This window comes from Dipteris shenzhenensis, unplaced genomic scaffold (genome assembly GCF_047967505.1).
Source record: "Dipteris shenzhenensis isolate YYH24624 ecotype China unplaced genomic scaffold, Dip_SZ_1.0 scaf0125, whole genome shotgun sequence".
In the NCBI taxonomy this organism is placed as follows: Eukaryota; Viridiplantae; Streptophyta; class Polypodiopsida; order Gleicheniales; family Dipteridaceae; genus Dipteris; species Dipteris shenzhenensis.
This window is the reverse complement of record NW_028239431.1, coordinates 56,340-66,062: the sequence shown is the minus strand read 5'-3', so window position 1 is coordinate 66,062 and position 9,723 is coordinate 56,340. Positions and strand designations below refer to the sequence as shown.

The 9,723-nt window shown below is 44.5% G+C and overlaps 1 non-coding gene across 1 annotated transcript; it reads left to right on the top strand.

Annotated features, from left to right (window-relative positions):
- The first annotated feature begins 2,768 nt into the window (after positions 1–2,768).
- Positions 2,769–2,842, top strand: TRNAR-CCG (transfer RNA arginine (anticodon CCG)). Its single transcript has one exon. It is a non-coding gene; the product is annotated as a tRNA-Arg (tRNA).
- The last annotated feature ends 6,881 nt before the right edge of the window (positions 2,843–9,723 follow it).

The window sequence follows — 9,723 nt, the reverse complement described above, 5'->3', positions numbered from 1 at the left end:
CACCAAATACAGATACACCTCCGTGAGCCTTGGCGATGTTGTTAATTGATTCCGTGATAGGAACCGTTTTTCCCACTCCAGCTCCTCCAAATGATCCAATCTTTCCTCCTCGACGATAGGGAGCCAAAAGATCCGCGACTTTAATCCCCGTCTCAAATATAGATAATTTAGTATCCAACTGCGTAAATGCCGGAGCGGATCTATGAATGGGGGACGTCGTACCAATATCTACGGGACCCAAGTCATCGACGGGTTCACCAGGGACATTAGAGATTCAACCAGGAGTAATTTCACCAACAGGAACACTGAGAGGAGCTCCTGTATCGACGACGCCCATACCTCTCATCAGACCATCTGTAGCACTCATAGCTACGGCTCTGACTTCATTATTACCCGGTAATTGTTGCACCTCACGAGTAACATTAATCTCTTGACCCGCCGGGTTTTTCCCCTTAACCATCGAAGAGTTGTAGATATTGGGCATTTTACCTGGAGGGAAAGACACATCCGATACTGGTCCAATGATCTGGGTAATATATCCCACATTTCTCTCCACTGATTTAGAAATTCCAAAAGCAGAAGAACTGGTTTTCGTAACTGTTTTGGTGTATTATCTTCATTTGATTGTCGAATTGGCAGAACCATCTGGCATTTCATTGCTAATTGGTTGATGGTGGGGAGTTACTAGTTCCACACCCTTCTCCCCCTTTTTCAAACATATCATTTGCTTCCTCGGAAGTCGATTCCGATCCATCCAGATGGGTGACAGGTACTGTAGGATTTGATTTCCTCCTCTCCACATATGGGTCGGAGGCAAAAGAGCGCGATACCCACGAGTTGGTCCATCTAGTTAGATGTGATTGCTACATCTCATTCGTCGAATCCCCTTTTTTCCCCCGTCTATTCGCAAAGCGAACCAGATATCGAATTCAATCCCCTTTTTTGCTTCTACTGACCAGTCTAACCACGAAAAGATTCCCGAGTCAATGTATCGAGATGTATTACGATCTAATTCTTCAAGCAATTTCCGTGCGAAACAACCAGAGTCAGTTGCATTACATGTGGGACGTATTATAAAATACTAATGTCCCATGCTTGAGGTAGAGTTTCGACAAACGTCTCGAGTCGAATCTATCAGGACCTATTCCACGCTTCACGTTGAATTCTTCCATCTATGTCGAGCAGATCTCATCCTTGCAGGATTTACTAATTGAATTGTAAGGAGGGACTCATGTCACCACAAACAGAGACTAAAACAGGTATTGGGTTCAAAGCTGGTGTTAAAGATTATCGACTAACTTACTATACTCCCGATTATGAGACCAAAGATACTGACATCTTGGCAGCCTTCCGGATGACTCCGCAACCCGGGGTACCGCCTGAGGAAGCTGGAGCTGCAGTAGCTGCAGAATCTTCCACAGGTACGTGGACCACTGTGTGGACGGATGGACTGACTAGTCTCGATCGTTACAAGGGTCGATGCTACGACATCGAACCCGTTGCTGGGGAAGAGAATCAATATATCGCATATGTAGCTTATCCTTTGGATCTATTTGAAGAGGGTTCCGTCACCAATATGTTCACTTCCATTGTAGGTAACGTATTTGGATTTAAAGCCCCACGAGCTCTACGTTTGGAGGATCTGAGAATTCCTCCTGCTTATTCCAAGACTTTCATTGGGCCGCCTCACGGTATCCAAGTCGAAAGGGATAAACTGAACAAATATGGTCGTCCCTTGCTGGGATGTACAATCAAGCCAAAATTGGGCTTATCTGCTAAAAACTATGGCAGGGCTGTTTACGAATGTCTCCGTGGCGGACTTGATTTTACGAAGGATGATGAGAACGTAAATTCTCAACCATTCATGCGTTGGAGGGACCGGTTCCTGTTTGTGGCAGAAGCTCTTTTCAAGGCTCAGGCCGAAACGGGCGAAATAAAAGGACATTATCTAAATGCCACTGCGGGTACGTGTGAGGAAATGATGAAAAGAGCAGTCTTTGCTAGAGAATCGGGAGCACCCATCGTCATGCATGATTATTTGACGGGAGGCTTCACTGCAAATACTAGCTTGGCCTTTTATTGTCGAGATAATGGGCTACTGCTTCATATCCACCGCGCGATGCATGCTGTTATCGATAGACAGAGAAATCACGGTATCCATTTTCGTGTCCTAGCCAAAGCATTGCGTATGTCCGGCGGGGATCATATCCACGCCGGGACCGTAGTGGGTAAACTGGAGGGAGAACGAGAAGTCACACTGGGTTTCGTCGATTTGCTACGCGACGATTATATCGAGAAAGACCGAAGCCGTGGTATATATTTCACTCAGGATTGGGTATCCATGCCAGGTGTATTTCCCGTAGCCTCGGGAGGTATCCATGTCTGGCATATGCCCGCTCTAACTGAAATCTTCGGAGATGATTCTGTCTCACAGTTCGGCGGAGGAACCTTGGGACACCCCTGGGGAAACGCACCAGGCGCCGTAGCTAATCGAGTTGCATTGGAGGCTTGTGTACAAGCTCGTAATGAGGGACGTGATCTTGCTCGTGAAGGTAACGAGATTATCCGCGAAGCTAGTAAGTGGAGTCCCGAATTGGCTGCTGCTTGCGAGGTATGGAAACAGATCAAATTTGAATTCGACACAATTGATACATTGTAATTTCCGTAACTATTCGGGAATCTCATTCATTCGGTAGGATTCGTGGGGCGAACAGGGAGTATAGGGAGAAGGAACATTCCCCTCCATACTCCCGATATGCCACGGATCGGAGTTGGTAGCTCAGCGGATGAGAGCACATGGTTCCGATCCATGGGGACGGGGGTTCGAATCCCCCCCAATTTGCATAGGAGAGGTGGAATACGAGCTGCAGAGACTCGAGTAGTAAGGAAATGATTCAGTGCCTCTCAGTACACGACACAACTATTTCCACGAAGTGTTATTGGATAATTATTTGTGGGGTTCTAACATATGATTGATCAAATAGATGATCAGTCAATTGCCAATTAGTTATCGGATTCGGAGTCAGTCTCGATTCGACGCCTATTCCGAACAGACGCTGATCCTGATAGTTCAGAAATGATTTCTCCATCTCTGTGTCTATCTCATTGATGAAATGAAATCTAATAGAATCGACTGTTTTTACCTCCGAAGCGAAGGAGAAGAAATGAATGAGGAAATTCCTATGTCTGTGAGAAATCGGTTCGAAGATAAACGCGAATTTGGTGGATTGATCGGGGCTTTCCTCGAAAAAGCCACAAAGGGTTACGTTTTGAGTGAGAGAGGAAGGAATAGAGACATAAGCATTGATACCGACAGGGGGTTGTGGACTCGGTGTGACAACTGCGGTAACATGCTTTACGTGAGATTCCCAAAACAAAATAAAAATATTTGTGAGGAGTGCGGCTATCACCCCCCAATGACTAGTACAGAAAGAATCGAACTTCCGATCGATCGTGACACTTGGATTCCCATGGATGAAGACATGACTGCATAAGATGTTCCAGGTTTCTCTGACGGGGATTCTCATGGAAGTCGCATCATCAACTCCCAGAAACGAACGGGTTTAACTGATGCTGTTCAGACAGGGGTGGGATGTCTAAACGGGACACCTATTGCGCTTGGTGTTACGGACTTTCAATCCACGGGGGGAAGTATGGGTTCTGTGGTAGGTGAAAAGATTACCCGCTCAATCGAATGTGCCACGGATCAATCCCTTCCACTAGTTATTATCTGTGCTTCCGGCGGAGCACGTACGCAAGAAGGGACGTTGAGTCTGATGCAGATGGCTAAGATTCCTCCCGTCCCACAAATACATCAGGTTCAGAAGGGATTATTATATATATCGGTTCCTACCTATCCAACTACGGGTGGTGTTACTGCTAGTTCTGGTACGTTAGGGGACGTAATTATTGCTGAGTCCAAAGCATACATAGCATTTGCTGGGAAAAGGGTGATTGAACAAACACTGCGTCAGAAGATACCCGATGGCTTTCAAGTAGCTGAATCTTTATTTGATCATGGATCACCCGATTCAATTGTTCCACGTAATCCTCTAAAAGGTGTTCCGAGTGAGATATCTGAGCTTTATTCTTCAGCTCCTTGTAAAAGGAATTGAACCTCCTTTCCCCCCATTCGGTTAAACCCCCGTTTCTATCACTCTCCCTCCTTCTCATTAATCAAGTTAGGAATTATCAATTCGGGGTTGTCCTACTAATCTCTCTACCTCTCCAATGAGAGGAATTTATTCAGCGAACCGTCGTAACAATACTTTTCTATCCTTCTCTGATATCACGCCATGCAAATTATGCCACAATGCAATTATACCTCAGTAAGAAATCGAGATTAACCATCGGTATAATTTCGGACTCTGCTGTGCGCCTGATTCGACGAAGTAGACACCGCGGATGTCTGCAGATTCATTGAGTCAGTTGATCGGAGCTGGAATCAGATACCTTACCGGAAACAATATGGATTTCGTAGCAATTTCCGAGTAACTGTCTCGATATATCGAATGTATAAAAACTTCCTTTCTACGTGAGATAAGGAGACTATTATTAGACATTGGGGGATAAAAGATAAAAATAACAATATAATGTCATTATAGATACATCTATCTGTGTCATATCTTTCTTACTTGAGGTGATTCCATTACGACAGCGTCCTATTTACCTTCCATTTCTGTACCCCTAGTAGGTTCGGTCTTTCCGGCAATTACAATGATATCTCTGTTTATTTATATAGAACGGGACGAAATTCTACAATTTCTTGTTCTGTACACTATCTCACGGAAATTGTTCCATAGGATCGATCAATTACGACTACTACTCTTGCTTTTGATTCGGTCGGATATATTCTTTCCACATAGCTTCACCGGCGGTTATTTTATTTGAGCACTTGTTTTAGCACTTGGGAATCTTTAACGTCATCTCAATCTATATCTCACTTTCCCCTTATGGATAAGTGAGACGTGGATCGTTCCATCGTTGCTAAGACATATAGATCTTAGCGACCCCCACCTACGCACCAAAACAGTGGAAAATGTTCTAAACTTCTCGGAAACAGAATCCCTTCCAAGAATCCTTTTCAAAATGAAGTGATGTCGAAGCATCGGCTGTATCTGTATCTGCATCTATTCGGGGAGGGGGGGGGGGGGTAGGGTAGAGGTGGGACCAATAACAATATAAGCGGCTGATTCATTCCAACAAGGCAATTTCTGGAGGGAGTATTAATGAATCGTCAATCCGAATGGTTTCGAGTAGATTCTCCAAGAGGTTCTCGTAGATTCAGTAATTTGTGTTGGGCCCGTATCCCGGTTCGTGGCGCAATGGGTTTTCCGGCGGTTGGAATCTCTAGTTATATTGGTGAAGATTTAATCCCCACACTTCCATCTGGACAGATTGTTTTCATTCCACAAGGTATTGTGATGTGTTTCTATGGTATCGCGGGTCTCTTCCCTGGATTTTATCCGTGGCGTACGATATTTCGGGATGTGGGTAGCGGCTACAATTCATTTGATAAATGAGAAGGAATCTTCCCCATTTCTCGCTGGGGTTTCCCCGGGGGAAACCGTCGTATTTGTATCCAATTTGCAATGAGAGATATACAAGCAGTTAAATTGGAAATTCGAGGAGGTTTCTATCCTCGTCGAGTCCTTTACTTGAAGATGAGGGGTCGGCAAGACATTCCCCTAACCCGGATTGGTGAGGATTCGGCGTCGGGAGAAACAGAAGAAAAAGCTGCTGAACTTGCTCGTTTTTCACGTGTATCAATCGAGGGATTCTAATATTTCGACCGATCCGGAGGTTCCTAGAAGAAGCGAATGAGATGAGGGAAGGAAATTAGGATGGTATAGTGACGATTAGAGAAGGGAATTAGAAAAGAGGATTCGATTACGGGGATTCATCCACTTAGTAATTTACTTCGTGAATTCCCCTCCTCACCATATAAATAATATATGAAATCATACTGTTGGAGACTCCTCCGGTGGTTCTACAATACCCCACGTCGCTCCCCGGATAGAGCTTACGAAGCTAGTAAGCGACTACAATCCGTAAGAGAAGACTCTTCCTATTATCTAGAAACAATATCATCTACGGAAGATTCGTCACAGGCTGCGGTAGCTCATACGGATGCAGAACCTAGTAAATCTCTATCTACTATATATCGGAGTCTTTTAGAATGTAGGATCAGCATATCTGTATCGAAGATTCGGAATAGTCTTAAGTTCTTTATCAGGAGGAAGCAACGCCAGTTGCTCCTGATCGGGAATTATCCTCCTACCTCCCGTGGGAAAGAAATATCGACAGAGGAAAGGTCCCGTGATGCATCTCCATCTCACCCCCCAGTTGCTCTGCCTCTTCAATCAGCGCCTCCACTGGTTCGTCTAGATCCCTGCAGGGTGGGGAGGAAACCAAACATAATTGGTGATTTATCGCAAAATCCACCAGGGGATAATCCTTTGGCTCCTGCGGGTAAATATGTGTCAAGAGAATCGAGTAAGACGGAACAAATGAATAGGAAATTGGCTCGGATCGAAGCAACTCCAAATGATCCTGATTCCTGGACACGGCACCGTCCCACAACTTCTCCGTCACTCCAAATAAATGATAACTCAAATGATAAATTTTCTGTCCGCAAATCAGTGGATTCCCCCAGTAGTACAACGGCTTATGAGTCTATAAGTCTGATGCCACGGTCCATAACTCGTACTTCATCAAGGTTCAACACAGAGTTGACGGGTCAATCGAGTTCATTAGTACTTAACGATTCTGAATTGGCTAAATATCAAGCAGTAGCTCCTATTCAATATATCGGATGTCTATTACTTCTCCCTTCCGCGATTCCAATTGTCTTGAAGAATTGGTTTCTAGAACCTCGGATCAGAAATTGGTGGAATACCTTCCAGTCACAAATATTTATTAATTCTTTCCGGGAAGAGGTAGCTCTCAAACGACTTCAGGAGATAGAAGGCTTACTCCGGTTGGGTGAAACAATGAGAGGCTCTGTATATACCTAATTACAAGACTACGGCACAGATGTGTATGACAAAACTATTCAATTGGTGGTAATATGTAACGAGGGAAACACCCAGATAATCTCGCACCTAGTAACCGACGTAATTAGCATTGCCACCTCGATCTGCTTGTTCGTAGTAGGTAAAGAAAGACTCGCAGTTTCAAATTCCTGGATTCGGGAGTTATTCTATAGCTTAAATGATACGACGAAAGCGTTCTCTACTCCACCATTAACGGATTTATGTATTGGATTTCACTCCCCCCACGGTTGGGAAATAGTTGTAGATTCTCTCCTGGAACATCTGGGATTCGCTCACAACAAATATGTAATCTCTTGTTTCGTCTCAACCTTCCCGGTTATTTCAGACACAGTCTCCAAATATCGGATTCCTCGCCATTTGAGTCGTATATCTCCTTCAATCGTAGCGACTTATCACACAATGAATGAATGATAATCACTCCACCGAGTATCTGCCAGTTGCATCCAACGGAGTAGACTCACTTCTCGTAGGAATTGGATTTTATTATCCTCTTCTGGTATTGGGTAGTGGGAGGATAAAAATTTGCAATTCCCGCAATCGTCGGGATATCAGAATACTCCAAAAGAGGGGAGTAATATTTTACCTATGATGTCAAGAAACAATCTATTTGTGAGAAACCCTAATACTAATAATCGAACTATGCGAAAGAGAAGTAGTAAGGACTGGATGGCGAAGTGGTTGACCCTGTCATTTCCAATGTTGATCACTCTGGATGGAATGAATCGTCCATCCGTATCAAATGCATATCCGATTTTTGCGCAATAGAATTACGAGGATCCACGAGAAGCAACTGGACGTATTGTATGTGCTAATCGTCACTTGGCTAAGAAACCCGTGGATATTGAGGTTCCGCAATCTGTTCTTCCCAATACTGTGTCCGAAGCAGTTGTTAAGATTCCTTATGATATGTAGATAAAATAAGTACTTGCAAATGGTAAAAAGGGAGGATTGAATGTAGGCGCCGTACCGATCCCACCCGAAGGGTTTGAATTGGCTCCTTCTGATCGTCTTCCAACCGAAGCGAGGGAGAAATTAAGTAAACTTTCGTTCCAGAGCTATCGCCCCGATAGAAAGAACATGATAGTAATAGGTCCGGTTCCGGGTAAGCTATATAGTGAAATCGTATTTCCGATTCTCTCACCGGATCCTGCCGTTGATAAAGAGGTACACTTTTTAAAATACCCCCTATATGTTGGAGGGAATAGGGGAAGGGGACAGATCTATCCCGATGGAAGTAAAAGCAATAATACGGTTTACAACGCTTCGGCGACGGGAAGGATAACTAGAATAACACGTAGGGAGAGGGGGGGTGGATACGAAATCACTACCCAAGAGACATCGGGGGGTCGTGAAGTAGTTGATACTGTACCTCCCGGTCCCGAACTTATCGTTTCGGAGGGTGAATATATTAAAGCTGATTAACCATCGACCAATAACCCTAACGTGGGTGGATTCGGTCAAGCAGAGGCAGAGATTGTACTTCAGGATCCATTACGTGTTCAAGGTCTTCTACTTTTTCTTGCATCGGTTACTCTGGCCCAGATATTCCCAGTGTCAAAGAAGAAGCAGTTCGAGAAAGTCCAATTGGCGGAGATGAATTTCTGAGTCCATACTTTTCGGATGTGAACCATCCGGAAAGGGTTGGTAATTGACTGTAAATCCGACGAGTCAAAGACAAATTCTGGATTTCTACCTCTTCTATACGTCTAAACGAAGCGATAAGTACAACTCTTGTGGTATCATTTGGAGCCGGTTGAGTCCAGTTAGCAGTAAGAATAACTGGAATTCTTCAAAAACATATTCGGTGATGAAACCAAGTTTTCAATAATAGTCTCCCCGACAGGTATCAGAAAATATATCCAATTTTGCTAACTATTTTTTCTATTCCGATATCGGTGGTGGCGGGTGAGCCACCGCCACCGTGTACTCCCCCCAATTTACTATGAGGAAATCGACCTGGAATTGGATTTAAACCTCAGGTCGAGTCCTTCCTTCTTCCTCCCGAGTCCAGAGATTTAATGTGATATGATTCCCCCCATCCCTCGATCTCTCGAAGAATCAGACGAGTGACTCGTGGGTTGGTTTGTTATCAAAAGCATATGCACCCTCCCAATCCCGGTAGGAATCTGTCCCATACTTATCAAATGATTGCAATAATTACCGCCCCTTCATCCAATTGCGATCGATTCTTCGGGAGAGAATCGATCGAATAACCTACTCACCCGAGTACGGTACCAGAATTTGACTCTGCTGAGGCGGAGTAGCATATACAGCTGGGGGGTTGTCGCACCCGGAGCAGTAGAACAGACTCCGGAAGAGGGGGTTGACCCGTTTCCGGACCTATGAACCCCCGGGATCCGGCACATCTTTTCACCTGCGAGTAGGAAGAATTTCCCAATGCTTATTCATTCTCAGGGGATGATCCCAATCCCGAATAGGCTCCATGAAAGAATATTCCCAGTAGACCTATCACGAGTATACCAGCTACGGTACCTATAAGCCACAGAGGAATCCTTCCAGTGGTATTGGCCATTTGTCCCACCCCCCTCCCTTTTTGATTTCATTATTTAGTCACGACTCGAGACACGAACAGTCACAAATAAATCAGGTCTTAGTTTTTCCCAATTGGGGTTATCAAATCTCTTCAGTTTCTAATTGAAGAAGTAGT